At 35.7% G+C, this 23,358-nt stretch overlaps 1 protein-coding gene across 1 annotated transcript in view; it reads right to left on the reverse strand.

Moving 5' to 3' along the window:
- LOC150095215 (tyrosine-protein kinase Fyn-like) overlaps window positions 1-23,358 on the reverse strand; it is a 269,513-nt gene that overhangs the window by 242,427 nt on the left and 3,728 nt on the right. Inside the window, exon 2 of the mRNA XM_090410832.1 lies at window positions 8,756-8,853. The gene's annotated coding sequence lies outside the window, so the exon portion shown is untranslated. The remainder of the gene's footprint in view (window positions 1-8,755; window positions 8,854-23,358) is intronic.

Genomic DNA, 23,358 nt, shown 5'->3' on the forward strand with positions numbered 1-23,358 from the left:
CTAGGGGTGTCCACAAAGTTCTGTTCTCTTATCAATGCTTTTCCTTCTATGTATCAATAACCTACTTCAGTTGACCTCCAACCCAATACACAGTTTTGCAGATGATAGCAAGTTGCACTCCTTCCTTTCATTTGTGAAACCTTACTCTACACAACTCACCTCAGCCTACAGAACATCAACCAGCACTGCCCTAAATTCTAATCTCCAAGCCATCCTCAAATGGGTTCAGATAACCTCATCAATTTCAATACTACCAAAACTTAGTTCTGCCTTATTTCTCACAAAAAAAAAGAACAATTTTCTTCTAATATTACCTTTGACAACACTCATATTTCCAGACAAGATGAGATTTCTCTTCTTGAAATCACCCTGACATAAACACATCACTAACCATTGTCTCCTCAGCTTCTAAAAAACTAGGATTTATCTTTTGCTCAAGATGTTACTTCACCTCTGAACAGCTATTAACCTTATACAAATCACAAATCCACCCAGCTATTGAATACTGCTCTCGTATTTGGAGTGGGAGTCCCTAGAACTACCTTGAAATGCTTGGCTCAATACAAAGGAGAACAATTAGATTGATTAATAACCCATCTCTTACCTCACTCCCCTCACTTTTGCACAGGCATTTGATTTCTGCAATATGTATATTCTATAAATATTTCCATGGCAAATGTTCATATGAAATAGCATCAATAATTTCCTCACTCAGTGCTAAGTCTGCTGGAATGCGTGGCTGCCACCCAACATCCCTTCACAGTACACCTTAAAACCCACGGAACAAGTTTCTTTTCATCATCCTTCATTCCTGCTACTGCTATATTCTGGAACAGTCTTTTCCTTTATGTGTTTCCCAAGGAATACAATATACAAGCTTTTTAATGAAATATAAATAAGTTTCCCAACCCATTACCTATATCCTCACATGTATGAGCTCAACATCAAAAAATAAATAAATAAATAAAAAATACTTTATATAATTCAGGTCCTGGAGCAGGAAGGGAAGGATGAAATTGAAAATCTTCAAAATGAGCATAAATTTTGAATCAATCTGGATAGGATATGTTTCATCCTATCTGCAGCAGTTAAGCACTGGATATTATTGGAATGAGCATCCAAAAAAAAAAAAAAAAAAAAAAAAAAAAAAAAAAAAAATCATCTGTTGCAAGTTTCAGCTAAAGGGAAAAGTGACTGAGTTTATAGTGAAATATCTTGGTATGGTATAACACTTCTTAACCTCCATGAAACTATGCAATGTTTCCGTATTTAGCATACATCGTTCCAATTATTCTTACTACCTCATTAGTATAAATATTCTTACCTTAGGCAATATAATTATATGACACACAAATTCATTACCACAGGAGGGGAAAAAATAGGGTTTCTTTTATTACTTTAAAACCAAAAGTGTTCAGAGTAGAGCTCTTCACTGAAGCCACTTCACAGTTTCACTAATTCTATCACTTGTTCTGATAAAATAACATCACTGGTGTCCTTGAGACAGAAGATGAAACTTTTCATTTTGCATTCTTACATTAAGCGCCTCCATAGTGCAATTGAAAGAAGAATGGTATGTTGTGCCGTTCAATTGTTCAAGGCATACATTCGATTCTTGTCGTGACAAGAAGAATTTTTATATGGGTTTTTTCACCTGAAGGTGAGTTAGCTGATCTCATACGGAGGTAGCAGGATTTTTTCTCCCGGAAACTCGGGTTTTTCATTCCACATAACAAATCGGCCTTGAGTACACACGCAATTTACAGACAAAAATACTAGTGGTGGTGGTAGGAAGTACATGCCATTGGTGTGGATGGTGGTAGTGGTGGTTTGCTGTATTTGGTGGAGACAGAGAGTTGTAGAGTAGGTGTCCTTTGATGAGTCTTTGGACTCCTTGGAGGTGTCACATAATAATAATAATTTCTTTGAACGTTGAAATAGAACATCTATTTAATATCCAGTCTAAGAATCCACCTTGCTAGGACTCGTTTTTGAAATCCTCTATTAATATATTCTGACTGTCAAGTGTTCAAAAAACTTCTTAAAACAAAATTCTCTGATTTCTCAAATTTCCATTCTCTCTCTCGCTCTTCTTGTTTTTTCTTGTTACCCCAGAACTGAAACTCTCTGTAGAAAGTATTTTACCTTGGGTATAATAAATGTTAAAGATACCAAGCTATTTTAAACCTGGTTTTACTCCATTTCCCAAGTAAGCAAACAGACAAATAAGTCAGGTTTGCGCCTGCATGTAATGCAAGTCTAGCTGACCCTGCAGGTAGTGCAAGACCAAGATAACTCATGGTAAAAGTAGAATAAGCTCTGATCACTAATCTTAATATTTACCCATAATGCAAAGCACATCTCCTGGAGGAGATGTATGATGCTTTGTATTAAAAGGCAAGGGGCCACTAGCCAGACCGGTTTCGACCTTTATTGAGGTCTCATCAGTGGGAGCCAGGCTAGAAATATCAAGATTTTATTTAGTAATACAGAGCTTATAAGTATTTTACCAGAACAAATTACCATAAGGTGTTTTAACCTTATTAAATAAAAATCTCAGGAGGAGATATAAATGTAGAAAGTATTTTACCTTGGGTATAATAAATGTTAAAGATACCAAGCTATTTTAAACCTGGTTTTACTCCATTTCCCAAGTAAGCAAACAGACAAATAAGTCAAGTTTGCGCCTGCATGTAATGCAAGTCTAGCTGACCCTGCAGGTAGTGCAAGACCAAGATAACTCATGGTAAAAGTAGAATAAGCTCTGATCACTAATCTTATAAGCTCTGTATTACTAAAATCTTGATATTTCTAGCCTGGCTCCCACTGATGAGACCTCAATAAAGGTCGAAACCGATCTGGCTAGTGGCCCCTTGCTTTGCATTATGGGTAAATATTAAGATTAGTGATCAGAGCTTATTTATTTTTTTTTTTTTGATGGTCAGAGGGTCAAATTCCAAATTATTTCAGTAGAGAGTTTATAGTAGCCATCTATAGAAAGAGAAATAAAACTGAATGTGAGAATTCCACAGGCATTTCAGTACTGAGTGTTCCTGGTAAGTATACTTGAGAAATGGATAACTAAGAAAAACTGTGGAAAAGAAATTTGAAGGAGAACAAGCTGGATTCAAGCCAAACACAGGTTGTCAGGATCAGATTTTCACTTTAAGATAAGCAGTTGACAAATCATGGTTATATATCATAAGGATCTATGTTTAAGTTTTATAGATTTGGAAAAGGCATTTGACAAAATTGTGTCAAGAGAAAAGCTGTTCAAAATGTTTCAATTATGTGGTGCAAATGAGACATATCAGGCAATAGTTAATCCCTATTTGAGCTGTAAATCAGCAGTTAGAATTGAACGAGGTACAGGAAGATAGTTCAATGTTAAATTTGTGTGAGATGAGAGAATACATCATTTCCACTTTTATTCATCATCTATATTATTATTTTTTATTATTATTATTATTATTACGGGCAACTCCAAGGAGTCGACAGACTCATCGAGGGAGGCCCTAACATCATGTCAAGAACAACTATTCGTCTTTCACACAATATTTATCATACCTCGCCTTAAACTCATTCATGGTCATAGCACCCACAACAGCCTCTGGCAGCTTATTCCACTCAATTACCACTCTCCAAGTAAAGAACCTAGCTCAACACCCCTGTTAACCATATTTTTGCCCAGCTTCCATGTATGGCCCCTAGTCCTCCCACCACCAGCCCTATTCTCAAAAATATCTTCTGGATTAATCTTATAGAAACCCTTCAGTAATTTGAATGTCTCAATCATATCATTCCTTTTCTGCTTATCAACCAATTTTTGCAACCCACAAATCTTCAATCTGTTCTCATAAGGTTCATTCCACAGACCTGCCACCATCTTGGTCACTTGTCTCTGGATCCTCTCACCTCCTCCCCATCAAGAAGAAACCCTGGCACCCATATCTGGGCACAGTAGTCCAGATGGGGTCTTATCAGGGCTCTATATAGAGGAACAATAACTTGTTTGTCTCTGCTTGTTAAAGTATTTTTCAGTAACCAAGTGATTTGATTATTAGTCAGTACGCTTGTTAAAGATTTCTGCCATCGTTGCTGGTTTACTCCATGTATCGCTCTGCGTAACAGAGCTATTTCACTCATTGCGGCAGTGTCATCATTTTTATTTTCCGATGATTCATTCAATAGTTCTGTATGCTTAACTTCATTCTCTCTTACAACGCCACTCTCACAGCTATCAGGTACTACCTTGCAAATATCCTCATTTATACCTCGAATATCGCTGTTATCTAGATTCTCACTTTCGACAATGTTATCACTCACACTACCTGAAACACTCTTTAAATCCTCACATTCTTTACACTTTTTGCACACATTCACTCCACAATCTTTGTTTAACCAGACTCCAACCGCTCTCCTCGATGCATACATTTCGCAAACAGTACACTGAATCAAGTCTTTTAAGTTAAGATTTTTCAGACAAATATGGCGACCTGGATGCCATCTTTGTATTCCTCTTTATGGGAGCCATGTGCACAGATAATCGATCTATCAGTTTACTATTAAAATTTACTATTACTATTAAAAATTACTATTTACAAAAAACACACAAAAATCATCCAGACACGTTAAAATACTAAAAGTAAACAATACTATGTAAATACTATGCAAATTCATCAATTTTTACCCAAAATATCACTTATCTGGTCAGAAGCTATCCTCAGACACTACATACTATAAAGCCCTCTAGTGACTAGAAAAAGTCATATGGATCACATTATGAAGAAAAATGATATTAAACCTGATATCAAAATTGGAGATATTAATCTCAGCTCTTTACTTTATACAGATGATGTTATACTTCTAAATAAATCCAGTACATGTCTGGGACTAAACTAAACAATTGTTGTAATAAATTGGTATGAAAATCAGCATTAAAAAGACAAAGACAATGAAAATAGAGAAAGTCCGGAAGCATCAACTGCATCGTGAATGGAGAACCTATAGAACAAGTAAAACAAGATATGTAGGCACAATTTTTAGTGAAGATGGCAAATTAAATTTGGAAATAACAGAATTTGCAAAGCTGGTTTTGTAGGAAGTCAACAGAATAAATTTACAGGGAATAAGAGAGCAATTAATCAAAACAGTAAACTAGATGTAAACAAGACAGTGTTCAAATCAATTTTAACTTATGGATCTGAAAGATGGTTAGAAATAAACCCCTTGATCACAGATGTAAGAGTCTCTTGAGAAAAATTAGGGGACTGTATTAGGGGTTTGGTAGGATACAATGGCAATATTGTATTAAAAATTGGGATATTATGAAAGAATGTGACATTGTTAGTATTCAGGAATGTGTTAGCAGATCTGATCTTAGGTGGTATGACTTGTCTAAAATCTGAAAGGACAGATCTATCTCCAGAAGAACAAAACTGAGGATTCTGGATGCAGCTATTTTTCCAAGAGCAACTTATAGTTATAAGACCTGGAACTTAAAGAAGTCTGATAGGAAAAGGATAGTGCTTTTGAGATGTGGTGTTACAGAAAGCTGTTGAGGATATTATATACTGAAAGACAGTCAACTGGATGGTTGCTTGAAAAGATCAGCAAAAACTTTAAGGCTTCTTAAAGATAATGACAGAAGAAAGCTAAAATACTTTGGACACAGTGAAGGATGGAAGGAGAACTTCTAAAAACAGTAATAGAAGGTAAAGTCCCTGGAAAAAGAGGAAGGGATAGACCTTCAATTAGATGGATGGATGATGCATATGGAATGACTGATCTTCATAGAGTTGACATCTCCAGAAAGACATATGACAGGACCACCTGGCAACCACTGGTACAGACCACTACCAAGGAAAGGAGTGACCATACAGCATCTAATGATGCCCAATGAGCTGATGGAATGGATGGATCATTTGACCACCATAAAGGATACATTGCAGAATGTCACACTCTCTTATGCCAGAATATTGAGCCCTGCCTTGAACCCATTCACAGTTTCTAAATTCATCACACTTTCAGGCAATGAATTCCACTCACCAATCACTCTTCATGCAAATAACTTGTTTCGCACTCTATGCTTATGCCCACCTTATACAGCTTCCGTGGACGGTCTCTAGTTTTACTCTTGCTTCCCTCTACTCTATGAAATATCTTCTCCACATTAATATGGCAATAACTCTTCACCAACTTGTCCCCCTCTTCTATTGACAAGGCTCTGTAAGTTGCATTCCCTAACTTAGTAAATCTTCTCTGGATCTTCTCCAAAACATACTCATCCCCATGAAATCCAGGTAGCCAAATCTGTGCACAGTAGTCCATGTGTGGCCTGATCAAACCTTTATACAGGGGAACCATAACCTCTTTACTTCTGCATGTCAATGTCTTCCTCATTATTGCCATAATGAGGAAGACATTGACATGCATAATCCATTGGGATGTTCTTAAAATTTCAGCAATGTGACCAATAAACTTCAAGTCTCTGTCCCCCATCATTCCCAGAGCTCTCATCTCCTCCACCTCCTTCAAAATTTCTCCATTAATTGTGTACTCTGCATCCAATTTGCCTACCAAATTTCAAGACCTTGCACTGTGCAACATTCAGCTAACAGCTCCAATTATTTGCCCACGCACATACTCTTAGTCTATACTCAGATCCTGCTGCAAGGCCACAACATCTGCTCTACTTCTCATAGACTTCCCAACTGTGCATCATCAGCAATCAACCATGTTAAACATGTTTGATTGCTGATGAAATGTCATTATCATACAAGTTAAGCAATGATGGTTCCAAAATAGATTCCTGTGACACTCCACTAATGGAGTGGAGTGTCACAGGAATCTGCCACTGTCTGAGTGCCATTGCCTTCCTCTTTTGGAATACCACTCTTCCATATACAACCTGCAGATAGCTGCCTGACAGCTAATCAGCTATCCAACTTACTAGTCTGTTATCTAATTCCATTTGTTTCAGTTTAGTTGCTAGCTTGTCATGTGGCAGTCTATCAAAGGCCCCTGAAAAATCTAAGTACACTACCATATATGCATTTCCTTTATTAAGTGAGTTCGTCACCTTGTTGTAATATGTAAAAATTGCTGAAACATGACCTATCCCCTTCACAAACCAATGCTGACCATCATAAAGATTACTGCTATTATCAAACCACTTCTGAATTCTAGACCTAACCAACTTTTCTAATATCTTAACAACAACCCCAGATACACAGATTGGCCTATAATTTTGTAGCATTAGTCTTATGTTCCCCTTTGTAAAGGGTATAATTTTTCCTGCCTTCTACTCCCTCAGGACTCATACTGTTGGAAGACTCATGTTAAATAGTTGCACCAAAGTTGCCATTAATTCCATAGGGCATTCACTCAAGACACATGGCAATATACTGCCAAATCCTATTACTGTTAATTCCTCATATACTCACTGCTCGTTCACCATCAGTCCGTTCCTCTGCCATACATTCTATATTCCAGCTTCTCCTGATGTTGCCTTCACAAAGATGAAATACAGCGATAAACTGATCATTGAATAATTCAACTATATCCTCCACACTCGTTACCAATTAATTTGCCAATGTCATCAACTAGCATCATTCTTCCATAGTCATTTTTCCTTGTACTTGCCACATATCGAAAGAACTTATTAGGATTTCTCTTCATTTGATTGGCTAATATCTTCTCATACTCCACTTTAGCTACCCATACCAAGTTACCTTCATGACCTGCTCTTTGCTCTTTATGCAAATGATCATTACCAACATTCATCTTATGTTGTCTCCACAGTGCCTTTTATTTCCAGATTTCATGCTTAATCTCTTCATTCATCCATTTTACTCCTATCTTGTTTAGCCTTTTCACTTCGGAATACACTCTGGCATTGCTGCGATCAATGCCCACACAACATCTCTATCCTTCCCATTTAACTCCTCTTTCCATGATTTAGCTCCCAGTTGTCTCCTAAGCTTTCCATAATCACCAGCCTTGTAATTGCAAATATAACCCTTCTTTATAGAAGTTATTGACTGGTGATCACTTCATGGTCACTCTCTCTGGCCAGTAAGTGTCTAAACTTCCCCCACTAAACTGGGGGAAGTTCAGACACTTCATTCACAATTACATCCTTTGATAATGTAACCAGATCTAAGACTTTTAACCTTCGTATGCTATCTGTTACGTACTGCCCAAAATTGTCACTCCTTAAAAACTCAAGAAATTCATTCTCCTTATTCCCTGATGTTATCTCTTCATTTCAATCAATATATCAATATTGCCATAGTTGAAATCATCCATAATGATCATCCTTTGCTTCATCAATAGGTCCAAGTTGCTTATACATTTCTTGGTTGTAGCAACATCCCCCCCCCATCTAATATCTCATTCTAGTAACCTCCACTTCACACCGAGTAGCTTGAAAATCACTGCTGCTTTTTTTCTAGCTAATTTCAACCTTGACCAGGCATAATTCCCTTGCTATCATCAGCAACACCTTCCCCCTTTCTTCTTGCCTTTCCTATCTTCATAAAAAACATCATATCTTTCCATTTCTATTCCCATCAAGATGTCATTCGCATCCAACAACCTTGCTTCACTTATTTTATTGTATTAAATTGTATTATTTAATTTATTTTATTCCATTATTTTATAATATTATTCTGTTATTTAATTTTATTTATTCTATTAAATTGTATTTTGTTTCTCTCTAAATTTCTTTTAAAGGAACGAATTACAATGCTACCTGATAGGATATGTGCTCCAGCAGACAGCCATTTAGGAATAATATCTTGCTAAAGGTGCATACTTATCACCATTATTCATTATATTCTTCTGTGATTACTGTAGAAAGAAATAAGAAATATTATTTTTTTTTAAAAGAAATTACATATTTGCGACAATAAATATTCAAGATAAATTTCGGTCTGCCAATAAATTCAGCCACTCTGGACCCTGAAATCATTCTTTTCATGCAAATGAAAACAGTGTATATTAAAAATGTATATTAGAAAATATTTAGAATGAGACCTTCAATAAATTAAATAAATAAACTACAAAATTAGCAAAAAGTAATGTTTTCCAAAATCTTCATATGATGAAAAGTAACCTGAAATCAGTCACCACAACTGAAGAATTTTTCGATACTTGTTCCTTTACATGATTACAACAAGCATATTTTCCCCATACTTCTTTTAGAGAAGGACCATTTTCATTATTTTTGAGTGTTTTAGCTTCCATATGATTTCTTTTTGCATATTGTTTTCTTTCCTTTTCATTTTTTTTATGCCATCTTTTAATATAATCTTCAGTGAAATTTCACTTGCAGACTTCAGCATCTTATTGTTAGTAATCAGCTGAGAAGGGAAGGTGATCTAACTGCAAGCATGTTGAACAGCTGATTCTCTTAATTTTAATACTCAAAAAGTATTTACTAATTTTTTTTTTATGTGGTTCCCACCCACGAAAGGTTATTAGTCAACCTATAACTATTGACTATTAAATTATTGAAGGAATTTACAACATATACTCGAATATTAATTAAAAGAAACTTTAATAAATACCTCCCATATTTCGGCAATGTCACATTGCCATCTTCATGGGAACAAACAACTCTGACATGTGCACGCAGGCACCACAAAAAGCAAATGAGGCAGAAGAGAAAACTACTGTTGTTCCTCGAGTCCTAAGGTGCCCCCTAGCGGACTATATTGGATTGTCTTGGCTGTTGGGCTGAAGTTCTCAAGATGCAAACTTCCCAAATTTGGGGCAGTCTCATGCACCCAAATTTGTTGAGGTTTGGAAAGTTTGAAAATCCAAACGGCTATTTTTTTCTGGCAAAGTTAATTAAATTAAGAGGATAAAAGTAGGCTATTAAACTTTCACCTACAGTTAACTTAAACACTCTCCTCTTTGCAGACGACCAAATAATAATTACAAATTCTGAAGATAACTTACAGAAAGCTATTTTAAATCTAAATGAGATATCCAAAGATTATGGTATGATAATATCAATGGAAAAATCAAAAACTATGGCCTTTAAAGGACAAGATCCAGCAAGAACTAAAATAGTAATAGATAACAAGATCTTAGAACAGGTGAATTCATTTAACTACCTAGGATGTATGATCACATATGAAAATGAAAAAGATATAAACGTAAGAATTGCAAAATATTTAAAAATAACAGGTGTAATTAACTCTATATTTAAACCAAACCTAGTTCAAAAACAAACCAGGCTAAAAGTATACAATACATTAGCCTTACCAGTCTTAATGTATGGAAGCGAAATCTGGATAATAAAACAAAAAGACAAACAAAGATTAACAACAGCAGAAATGAAGTTTATGAGAAAAACTGCAAAGTATACCCTATTTGATCACAAAAGAAATGAAGATATTATGAAAGAATTAAACCAAGAACCAGTAATAGAAAAAATTAAAAAATATAAACATAAATGGATGGAACATGTTCAAAGAATGAAAACAGAAAGATTACCAAAACAAGCCTTAAATTACAAGCCATTAGGAAAAAGAAAACCAGGACGTCCTCTTAAACGATTCAACGATGACTTCTAAGGCCGGAACAGGCCATGCTAGGCCTAAATCCTTGATACGTATGATGATGATGATGATGTAGGCTATAAAATATAAAGGGATTTTTATCCCCTTAATTTAAGTTTGGAAAGTTTTTTTTGAGACTGATTTCATGAACAATCTTTGTAAATTCCTTACATAATTTAATATGTCATGTGTTACCAATGTATAAGCCTCTCCACAAGAAGTAGTCAACCTATAGTATATTTGTACTGTGGGTAGGCTATTTTTTTTTTTTTTGTAATTTTTTATTTATTTTAAATAGGCTGGAAGCCCTGCTCTAGGGATTAAACATGGAACTTTTTCAAGCCACTTCAAACCTCCAATAAGTGGGGAAGTTGTCTCACATCAAAAGATGAAATTCATCTCCCACCAAAAGACAGTCACAAGCATCCATAGCCTGTGGGCTAAAGAGTGGATATACTTATCCCAGACCAGCAACTAGTGACATTTCATTCATTTCTTTCTGGATTACTTTCTTCACAAACACAATCCATTAACTCAATACTAATCATAGATCTCCTCAAACTTATTCAATGACGGAATGCTCACAACCACCTCTGGCAATTCATTTCACTCATTCACCACTCCAAATAAAGGACAGTCCACAAACCCTTACCAACCACACTCTTAGATAACTTCCAAGTGTGATCCCTTGTTTTCCCCCTACTCCACATGTATTGAAAAAGTTCTGTCAATCTCATAGAAACCCTGTAGTAACTTAAGTTTCTATCAAATCCCCCCTCCCTACTGCCTGTCAGCTAAACTCTGCAACCCACATCTAAACTCTGCAACCTTCAATCTATCCTCATAGGGGAACATTCCACAGACCTGTCATGAACTTAGTCACTCATCTCTGAATGCTCTCCACCACCTCAAGTTCCCCCTAGAAATGGGGGTGACCAAATCTGAGCACAGGTCAACAAGTGCCCAAATCATAGCCTTATGAAGAGGGATGATAACCTCCCTATCTTTGGTTGTCGATGTGTTCAACATCCAAGTGATCCTCTGAGCTGTTTAGCCAACTCTTGCAACATGTCCTTTGAATTTCAAATCCCTATCCACCATCCCCCCCCCCAGATCCCTATCCTCATCCCTCAGATCCCTAGTATCAATATGGTATGAAGGATGTAATCTTTTCATCCCAAAGTTTACATTACCTTACATTTTATTGACAACCACTGTCCTTTGCCACACCACCAATTTATTTAAATTCTCCTGCAAGATATCTATCTATATTACCTTTATCAATTATTGCACTTCCCAGTTTTGTATCATCAGAACACAACTTAATATCCTCCTTCAAATCTTCTGCTATATCATTAATGTACAATAAAGAGATGATAATAGAACAGGTGCTAATTCGGGAGCAAAACCTTTGAATACAACTGGGGAGATACCGTTGGGACTAAAAGCTTTTTTTACTGCACAAGTTACTTAAAATACTTCCTATGTCTTTTTGCTGAAAGACAAGGAGGCATATCATGCATTTTTCTGGAATGGTAGAAGGTGATTATCTTTAGATGCTGTAACAATGGCTCCATCTCCCTCTCATCCAGATGGCAACAATGAGCTACCAGTGAGCAAAAAAGTCTTGTGGCCTCTGAAAGGACCAGAAGGCAAGACTACTATTTGGACGGGACACAAAGTTTTCTACTGTTAGCTTTTCTAAGTTTTAGAAAAGTTAGATTTAGATTAGCCAATGGTGTTTTGTATTTGGGGGTGCTTAAGTGTCAAAGCTATAAACTGAGAGGAGACCTCCACATAGCCTTTAAATGAATGCGGAGAAAGGAGACCTATACATAGCCTTTAAAGGAATTCGGAGAGCCGACCAGGGCTTCTGACCTAATGTCCAATCCTCACCTTTTCGTAGTGCACCCTGTAGCCGACCAAATTGTATTCTTATTCGCTTAAACCAAAATACAAAATGATGGTACAACATGACAAAATTTCATGCTGGCTGGTGTGTCGCCCGGTTAAACAAGACACCCATTGTTTTAGCCAGTGAACCAGGGTGAACAGTGAAAAGTCAGCTACTGGAACAAATCTGAAAACACACCCCAACTCAACATCACCAGAGTTAAAGATCGGTACTATCAACATTGATAGTACCATATCATAATATTAACATAGCTCCATTTCTTTGCCTGAATGGCAAAGAAATGGAGCTAGCTGAGGAATTAGATAAATACCAGATCGACATAATAGGGGTGACTGAAACAAAAAAGACAAAAACTGGTGAGATCTTTCTGAGCAATAAATACAAAATGTTATAATCAGGCAACGAGTAAAAATAGTGTTCAACACAAAATACGAGGCTAATTTTCTTTAATAGTAGGCAGTCTCAAGCAGAGTGATGTGAGCAAATATGAGAATGGGGAACTGGACAATGACACTTATTTGTGCCTATGGTCCCACAGAAGGTTCGACTAAGGTAGAAGTGGAGGAATTTTTTTAAGGTTTAGAGAAAGCAACTGACATAACGAAAAGTTGATCCTTGTTGGGTATCTAAATAGCAGAGTAGAAAATGATTGTCAGACATACAAAAATATTTTGGGAAAATTTGGAGAAAAGAGCAAAGCTAATAATAATGGCAAATACCTGTTGGATTTTTGCTTAGGACATGGACTGGTTATTACTAACACCATGTTCCAACATAAAAATATCCACAAATTCACATGGAGAGAAGAGGCAAGGAATAAGAAAAGTCTCATTGACTATGTTATTGTTGATAGTGATGTTTTCTCGCTGGTGCAGGACACCAGAGTGTACAGAGGATTTGAAATTGGAAGTGATCACTATTTAGTCTTTAACAGGATAAAATTGAATTTCATATTGAAAAGAATAACATGTAAGAAAGTTTTCAAGCAAATAAAATTGAGCAGCTCTCAGATGTGAACTGTAGACTAAAATACACAAAGATTATTGAAGAAAAAATGAAAGAGTTTGAGAACAGGAACCAAACCTTGGAGATTCGGTGGCAAGCCTAGAAGCAAACCCTGATTGATTCAGTCAGAGAGGCATGTGGTGAGGTTGTCTGCAAGGATAGAAAAATCAGAACTCCATTGTGGACACAGGAAGTTAGAGGCAGTGAAGGAAAAGAAGAAAGCATATCAAAAGATCCTGGTAAATAAGTCAGCTTGTGCTCTTAGAGAATACAGAGACAAATGTAAGACAGCAAAACACTGTGTAAAACTAGCTAAACAAAAGTCATGGGATGACTTTGGCAAAAACATCGAAAATAAATATCAAGAAGGTGGGAAAATATTCTGGACATTGTTGAAGAAGCTTAGAAATGGAGGAAAGTGCTGTAAAAGGAATTAGAGATGATAAAGATGACATGAAAACAGGAGAAAAAGATATCCTTGAAGTATGGAGTAATTACTTCGAAAAATTGCTAAATGAAAGTGATTTCATTTAGCAATTATAGCACAGTGATATCAAGCAGTGATAGCACAGTGGTAAAAAACACTCAGCAGGCATACAGTCAGGAATACATATCCATACTTGAAGTAGAAAAAGCCATCAAAGGCTTGAAATGTGGAAAGGCAGAAGGAGTAAATGATATTCGACCAGATATGCTGACACATGTATAAAAGTCTTACAGTGGCTGCACTGCATAGTTCAGAAGGCCTGGACAGGGGGACGAATTCCCGATGATTGGAATAGAGCTCTCTTAGTACCCATATATAAAAAGAGAAATAAAACTGAATGTGAGAATTACAGAGGTATTTCACTACTGAGTGTTCCTGGCAAGATTTATGTGAGTATAGTTGAGAAACGGTTGAGAAGAATTGTGAAAGAAAAGCTTGGTGAAGAACAAGCTGGATTCAGACTAAATAGAGGCTGTCAGGATCAGATCTTCACTTTATGAAAAATAGTGGAGAAATAATGGGAATATAATAAAGATCTATATTTAAGTTTTGTCGATCTGGAAAAGGGATATGACAAGTTGCCAAGAGAAAAGCTATTCAATACGCTACAGTTATGTGGTGTCAATGGGGCATTATATCAAGCAATACTTAGTCTTTATTTGAGTTGTAAGTCAGCAGTTAGAATTGAAGGAAGTACAGGATGATGGTTTAATGTTAAATCTGGTGTGAGACAAGGATGTACATTATCCCCTCTGTTATTCATTATTTATATTGATCACATTATGAAGGAAAGTGGTATTAAACATGATATCAAAATTGGTGCTGTTAATGTCAGCTCTTTGCTTTATGCAGACGATGTTATACTTCTAAATAAATCCGCTACAAGTCTGCAAGATTCTCTGACTAAATTGAATAACTGTTGTAATAGATATGGTATGAAGGTCAGCAATAAAAAGACAAAGACAATGAAAATAGGCAGAATCGTTTAAAATGTCAACTGCGTTGTGAACGGAGAACCTGTGGAACAAGTAAAACATTTCAGCTACTTAGGCACGATTTTTAGTGAAGATGGTAAATTAAATATGAAAATAGACAACAGAATCGACAAAGCTGGTATGGTAGGAAGTCAATTGAATAAATTCATATGGAATAAGAGAAAAATTAGTCGGAACACTAAATTAGCTGTATACAAGATTGTGTTCAAACCAGTTTTAACCTTATGGATCTGAGAGCTGGGTCAGAAGTAAAACACTTGATCAAAGACTAGAGACCACAGATATGAGAGTCCTGAGAAAGATTAGAGGCATGAACAGATGGCATCAATGGCAATATCATATTAAAAACTGGCATATTACGAAAGAACTTGACATTGTCAGCATCCAGGAATGCGTTAGCAGAGTTAATCTCAGGTGGTATGGTAACTTAAATAGAATGGGCGAGGAACGATTAGCAAAACAAGTGTTCTCTGTCAGGTTGGAAGAAAAACGACCCAGAGGAAGACCAAGATATAGGTGGAGTGATACTGTACAAAGTGCCTTAGATGATAGAAATATAAGATCTGATAATGCTGGAGTCTTGACAAGTAACCGACTGATTTGGAAGAAAATTGTAGATAGGAAATTAGTAATTATGTAAATTTTTCATGTAGTACTATCATATCCTGTACATCCCTTGAGAGTACATGGCAGGAATTTGATGATGATGATGATGATGATTTGTATTTGATGAATGTCAAGCCAGAGTTCTTGATGCAGTATGCTGAATTTTTTCTTGAAATCCCTCGGTACAATGCTATTAAACTATGCTTAGGAAAATCATAGTTTAATATGTTTTGCACTCTCATTCAAGTAACAGTCTTGAAATGTAAAAAACATATTCAGATAAATTCAATCAATACTTTATTCTACAATAAAATATCCCACTATATAATTTAGTACTGCTCATGGGCATTCACAGAGGGAGCAAAACAGGGCACTTGACCCCCTTGGATTCGAGTAAAAAATTCCACAAATTAAAATTGTAAAAGTGATTGAGATATGTAACCTTACATCCTCAACCATGGGATGCTTTGTCTGTCTTAAAATTTTATTACGGGCTGGCCGGTTTCGGCCCTTGACGTGGTAACCATAAAATACGTGTTTCATCTTTTGCAGCAATAAATCATGTGCTCCTGTTTTTTTACCTGTTACGCTCTGTACCATTGAAAGAAGTTTCAGCACCTTGAGATGTGTGAAAATATAGTTAAGGTCCATTATCTCAGAAACGCACTTATCAGGTTTATGCATGATTAGTGTGCACAGGAAGAAACTAGAAGAGGAAGCGGTAAAGAAGAAATTTCTTGAAAATGTCATCAACAGGTTTGCAAGTGACAGTGAGAGAATTTTCTATTCTTATACGATACATGATTATTGAAATGATTATTATCTCTCTCTCTTTCTCTCTCTCTCTCTCTCTCTCTCTCTCTCTCTATATATATATATATATATATATATCTGCCGGCCTGGTTGGCCGAGTGGTCAGCATATCCGCTCTCCAGCCAAGAGGCTGCAGGTTCAAATCTCGCGAAGGCATGGATGTTTGTGACTGTCCTCTCCCAATATGGAGTGGGCCACCATGAGCGCAGTAGTAGACCCAAAAACCTCCCGCAATGGGAGAAGCCTTCACTCTGCAGTGGGTAGAAGAATAGGCTGTAATTTTTTTTTTTTTTTCACAAGTAGATAATAGAATTCAGTATTGCATCAATTCAAAACACATACATAATGTATATAAATTTACAATATAAAGGAAACAATAATTAATATATATATATAATTAGTAATTTATTAGGACACCTTCTTGGCAATTCTCATAGAAGGGATGTAAGTTCTGTTCGCTAGAAACTTGGTATTAACTAGGTCTACCTATTCACTGATGAGACCTCAATAAAGGTTGAAACCGGTCTGGGTAGTGATCTTCTCTCATAATGTAGAAGAGTAATACAGCTCCTAGGAGCTAAGTTCACATTATGGGTAAATACCAAGAATAGTGATTGAAGCTTGCTCCACCCTTACTATGAGTTGCCTCAGTTTGCACTACCAATGGGTCAGGTGCTGCACTATCCAGGTATTTGCTTACGCTTAGAATCGCCGAACTTTATATAGTTTCTAATTCGGCTAAGAAACAATATGGGATGTAATATCCCTTAACTTAAATTAATATATATATATATTATTTACAATATAAAGGAAACAAGAATTAATATATATATATATATATATATATATATTAATTTTTGTTTCCTTTATATTGTAAATTTATATACATTACGTATGTGTTTTGTATTGATGCAATACTGAATTCTATAATCTACTTGCGAAAAAAAAAATTAAATTAAAATTCATTGATGTAATTATTTGTTTTTGTCTCCAAGCTTTGCCCCCCACTCTAGAAAATCTTCTGTGGATACCCACGATACTTCACTATTAATTTGTTATGGCAACCAGCTGATGTGCGTGATCGAATTTTAAAGTCTACTATGATGACTAGCAATATAAAGCAGGAGCTGCAAAAAAAAAAAAAAAAAAAAAAAAAAAAAAAAAAAAAAAAAAAAAAAACCATTGTGGAAGGGAAAGAGAACCTTGAAAAAATTTATGGTCTCACCATAATTGGCTTCTAGATGATGTTATTATTACTTCATGATTTGCAAGAAAAAAAAGTAAATGGAAAAAGTAGTCCATGTTGGAGATCTAAACAGCAGAGTAGTAGGAAATGAATCGTACCAGGCATATGGGAATGTTTAGGGGAAAATGTGGAGAAAAGGACAAAGCTAATAATAATGGTAAGTACTTGCTGGATTTCTACTCAAGACAAAGATCAAGTCATTACTAACACCACGTTGAACATAAAGATGTGCAAAAGTTCACACAGAGAAAAGACATGAAAAATAAGAAAAGCCTCAGTGACTACATCATTGTTGACAAGTTATATCTTCATGCTGGTTCAAGCTACAAGAGTGTACAGAGGATTTTAAATTCGAAGTGACCATTACTTAGTGCTAAGCAGGATAAAAAAAAACAGTATTACATTGAAAAGAATATTATGTAAGAAAGGTTTAAAAAGAAATAAAGTTGAGTATCTTCTACAAGTAAATGTAGACTCAACTCTACGTGTAAAAATAACTAAACAAAAGTCATGAGAAGACTGGTAAGAATATAAAAAATAAATATCAGAAAGGTGGCAAAATGTTCTGGAGACTATTGAAAAAGCTTAGTAATGGAGGAAAGAGTCTTGTAAAAGGAATCAAAGATGATAAACATGACATGAAAAGTGAAAATAAGATAAATTAAAAATGCCAAGAAATTATATTCTTGGTTTAATCCTTTATCCCAGTGTGAGCAAACGAAGTTAGCCGTATGAAGCATCTTCATGACTGGGTTACTTGTATGTAGAGGCTAATGACTTCACATCAATTGCTGTAGTATCCCATAATGCAACGCACATCCTTTTTTGAAAATGCATAATGCTAAGAATTATGGGAAGGGTCACTACCCAGACCGGTTTCAGCCTTTGAGATCTCATCAGTGGGAGCTAGACCCAGAAGTGTTACCAAGGTTGAAGCAATGCAGAAGTCGTATATTTCCCATATGTAAGTAGTGAAAAGGTGTATCACCTTATTATTAAAATACTCTGGATCAGATATAAAAAAGGGAATAGAGGTGAATGTGAGCATTACAGAGGAATTTCTTTGCCCATATCAACATCATAAAAGTTTTGCAGTGGAAATACTGCATAATTCAGAGGGCCTGGTAAGAAGGTCTCGAATTCCAGATGGGATAGAGCTCTAACAGTCCTCATCTATAAATAAGGGAATAAAATTGAATGTGAGAATTATAGAGGAATTTCTCTACTAAGTGTTCCCAGGTAAGATTTATGCAAGCATACTTGAAAAGAGGTTGAGAAAGATTGTGGAAGAGAAACTTGGAGAGGAATAAGCTGGGTTCACACCAAACAGCATTTGTCAAGATCAGATTTTCACTTTACAACAAATAGTTAAGAAATCATGGGAATATGACAAGGATCTCTAATTAAATTTTGTAGATCTGGAAAGGGCATATGATAAGGTGCTGACAGAAAAGTGTTTCAAACTACAATTATAGTGGGAATGAAACATTATACAGAGCAATATATAGTCTATATTTAAGGTGTAAATAACAGCAGTTAGAATTAAAGGAAATGGAGGAAAATGGTTTGGTGTAAAATCAGGGATAAGACAAGGATTCACATTATCTCCGTTCTTATCATCAATATATGGATCACATTATGAAAGTGGCATTAGGCCTGATATTAGAATTGGAATGTCAAAATTGGCTCTTTGCTTTATGCAGATGATGTACTCCTAAACCCATCGAGTGCAAATCTCCAGAATTCTCTAAATTGAATAACAGCTGTAACAAATTTGGAACAAACTAGAAAACTTCAGCTGCATTCTGAATGAGAGCCTATAGAACAAGTAATATATTTCAGCTATTTAGACAGTGTTTTTAAGCGAAGATGGCAAGTTAAATCTGGAAATAGAATAAGCAAAGCTGGTAAGGTGGGTAGCCTGCTAAATAAATTTATATGGATTAAGAGAGAAATTAGCAAAACACCAAACTAGCATTATACAAGATAATGTTTAAGCCAGTTTTTAGTTATGGATCTGAGAATTGTGTTAGAAATAAAGCACTCAATCAAGGACCAGAGACCACAGATGAGTGTTCTGAGAAAAATTAGAGAGTGAACAGATGATATCAATGGCAGAATCATATTCAAAACGAATCTACTGTTAGCATCCAAGAACGTGTAAGCAGAACAAATCTAAATTGGTATGGCCACTTAAACAGAATAAGTGAGGAAAGGCTAGCAAAACAGGTGTTTAATGCCAAGACAGCAGGAAGGAGATCCATAGGAAGATCAAGGGCTAGGTGGATTGATTCAGTCAGAAGTGCTTTTGAAGGAAATGTTAGCTTTGGGGTGTTGACAAGTAATACACTAATCTGAATGAAAATTGTGGATAGGAGATTAATAATAATGTAAACATAATCATGTAGTGCTGTCATAGTAGCCTGAACACCTCTTTGAGGATACATATCAGGGAATTGATGATGATTTGCAGAAAAATTAACTACTTGGAGTGGCTGATTATGAAAGAATTTAACCTTTGTGTGTGTGTCAACTCATAAGTGCAGGACCAGTAATTATTGTAAGAAACTTCAACTACGGTGAAATAGAATGCAAGGAGAAAAGATCATATGGCATGAAGGAAGTGGAACTTACTCACCTAATAAGAGATAATTATTTGAAACAGCAGATAATGGAGGGGACTCAGAGTTTGAGAGTTATGTATCTCATAAGTTAATCTCATAACTTAGAACTCAGCTTGCGGCCTGTTTGGCCGAATGGTTAGTATGTCCACTCTGCAGGTTTGAATCCTGCCGTGAGCATGGATGTTTGTGATTGTCTGTGAAAACATTAGTGGTAGTGGTGTAGATGATGATGATGATGTTAGTTGTGGTTCGTTGTAGTTGGAGAAATGGTGAAGACAGTTGTAAAGAAGATGCCTTCCCTTGATGAGTCTTTGGACTCCCTGGAGGTGTCGCGTAATAATAATAATAAGATGATCAAAAAAATCTGTACATAACCAACGTAGCCACTGGTCCTTTGAATAGATCATGTGGCCTTGACTTGAGAAGTTGCCAAAGATGTGAAATTTTCAGTTAAGAATATATTGAAGAACAAGGTAGATGATTATACTTAGGAGGTAGTTTGAATGCCATGGCATAAGAATTGGCAAGGAATGGATGTTAGCTGCATGGCAGTGAATAATGTCTGAAAGCATAAATATCAGATGGTATATCCAAGGTCCAGAGAATAAATCAGCTAAAAATTACTTGAATGAGCAGTATAATTAAGCAGGAGTTGGTAAAAAAGAAAATGTTGTTCAGTGGCATATGATTACGAATCTAATGAGCAGTATAAGGTGCAGGCAAAAAAGGTGACTAGCATGCTAAAGAAGGTAAAATCAGATAATGAGAAGAAATTAGCTGGGGAGGCCAAAGGAAATTCCATACAGCTCTTTTGCTATGTAGCAAGTAAAAAATAACCACAACTATAGAAGAGTATCTTTAATGGGTGCTGATGGTAGCAATGTAACAGAAGCAAACAAAATCAATTTGCAAGGATCTATCTTCCAAGTGAAGATACTACTATGACAGGAAATGATGAGAACAAAGGCTGATGAATTGGAAGTAATTAGGACAATGCAGAATTTTAATGCAAATACAGTTGTGGGATTAGATGATGGGATATCAATTTGCATAATATGAGAACATGCAAAGGGTTTAACACTGACTTGACTAAGGCTGTTTAAGTCTTAGCTCTGGTCAAGTCCCAAGGAAAACGATAGGAATGAAAAACAGTTCTGGTACATGAAGGAGGCTCCAAGAATGCTGTAGCAATTTATAGACCGATCAGTATCTTGATTTATAAATAGATGGATAAAGAATATGATATTCTATAAGAAGCAGCATGGCTTTGTTGGGAATACATCTAGCCTTAGTGGTTCACTCATTTTTTTTATAACAGTGATGGCTGAGTTGGATAAAAGGAACGACTACAAAATAATACTGCTAGATTTTGTAAACGTCCTCCAGGACACACGAATAGAAACAAATGAATGGATATAAAGTTGGTGATGTGGTTACCAGGGTGGCTGATGGAGACAGATACCAAAAAGTAATAGAGGAGTATATACGAGTATTACAAGCAGCCAAGGCATGAAGATACTTACATTTGTTTAAAGGATTAAACAAGAATAAAATTTCTTGGCATGTTTAATTTAAATTATAACCAAGTGAAAAAAAAATTCTACAAAAAGTACACAGAGGAGCAGAATCCAGGAGAAACCACAAGAATAGTGGTGTGCTACACAAGGTGCTGTGTTTGGACTACTGACATTTAATTTGAACATAAATGATATAAGAAATGATTTGAAGAGAAACATTGAGTTGTTTAATGATGCCAAATTGGCAGCAGAATAGTTAATCAAAGATGTAAAAAGCTTACAGGATGATTTAAATAATGCTGACAGTATGCAAAACATAATGGGTACCAGTTTAATGTAGTAAACTGTAAAGTCATACATTTTAGGATGAAAAGATTACAAGCTGTGTACTATATTGATGGAAATGTACTACATTAAAAGATGCTCGGGATTTGGAGGTGGTGATACATATGGAATTGAAGTTCTTCTTTCAGGATAAGATTAAAAGCCCATTTTGGCATCCTAAGGACTATAATTTCATTTTCTTCCTATATCTCTTTACCCTTTAAGTTTACATTTTACTTCCATTGATAGTCTTCCTTCTTTCATTTGTATCTGTTCTCTCCAATTCTTTTGGTGTTCTTTTATTTTATCATTCACTGCCTATATTTATAATTCCTTATATAATCATCATCAAATTCCTGCCATGTAACCTCAAGGGGTGTACAGGATATGATAGTACTACATGAAAAATTTACATCATTACTAACTTCCTATCTACAATTTTCCTCCAAATCAGTCTGTTACTTGTCAAGACTCCAATATTATCAGATCTTATAATTCTATCGTCTAAGGCAATCTGTACCGTATCAATCCACCTATATCTTGGTCTTCCTCTGGGTCATTTTCCTGCCAACCTGGCAGAGAACACTTGTTTTGCTAATCTTTCCTCACCCATTCTGTTTAAGTTACCATACCACCTGAGATTAGCTCTGCATTGTCAGCATTCTGGATGCTGACAATGTCAAGTTCTTTCGTAATATCCCAGTTTTTAATATGATATTGCCATTGATGCCATCTGTTCACGCCTCTAATCTTTCTCAGGACTCTCATATCTGCGGTCTCTAGTCTTTGATCAAGTGTTTTACTTCTGACCCAGCTCTCAGATCCATAAGTTAAAACTGGTTTAAACACAATCTTGTATACAGCTAATTTAGTATTCCGACTAATTTTTCTCTTATTCCATATGAATTTATTCAATTGACTTCCTACCATACCAGCTTTGTTGATTCTGTTGTCTATTTCCATATTTAATTTACCATCTTCACTAAAAATCGTGCCTAAGTAGCTGAAATGTTTTACTTGTTCCACAGGTTCTCTGTTCACAACGCAGTTGACATTTTCAACTATTTTACCTATTTTCATTGTCTTTTCATATTCTATCCATTCTTGTGCATCCTTTAACTGCTCCAAGAAATTTCATTTCTGTTGTTTATATTCTATTTTCTCTCTTTTTTATATTCTATCCATTCTTGTGCATCCTTTAACTGCTCCAAGAAATTTCATTTCTGTTGTTTATATTCTATTTTCTCTCTTTTTT

The sequence above is a fragment of the Typopeltis vanoorti genome, chromosome 20 (assembly GCF_054136105.1).
Source record: "Typopeltis vanoorti isolate ZY-2024b chromosome 20, IOZ_Tvanoo_1.0, whole genome shotgun sequence".
Taxonomy (NCBI): domain Eukaryota; kingdom Metazoa; phylum Arthropoda; class Arachnida; order Uropygi; family Thelyphonidae; genus Typopeltis; species Typopeltis vanoorti.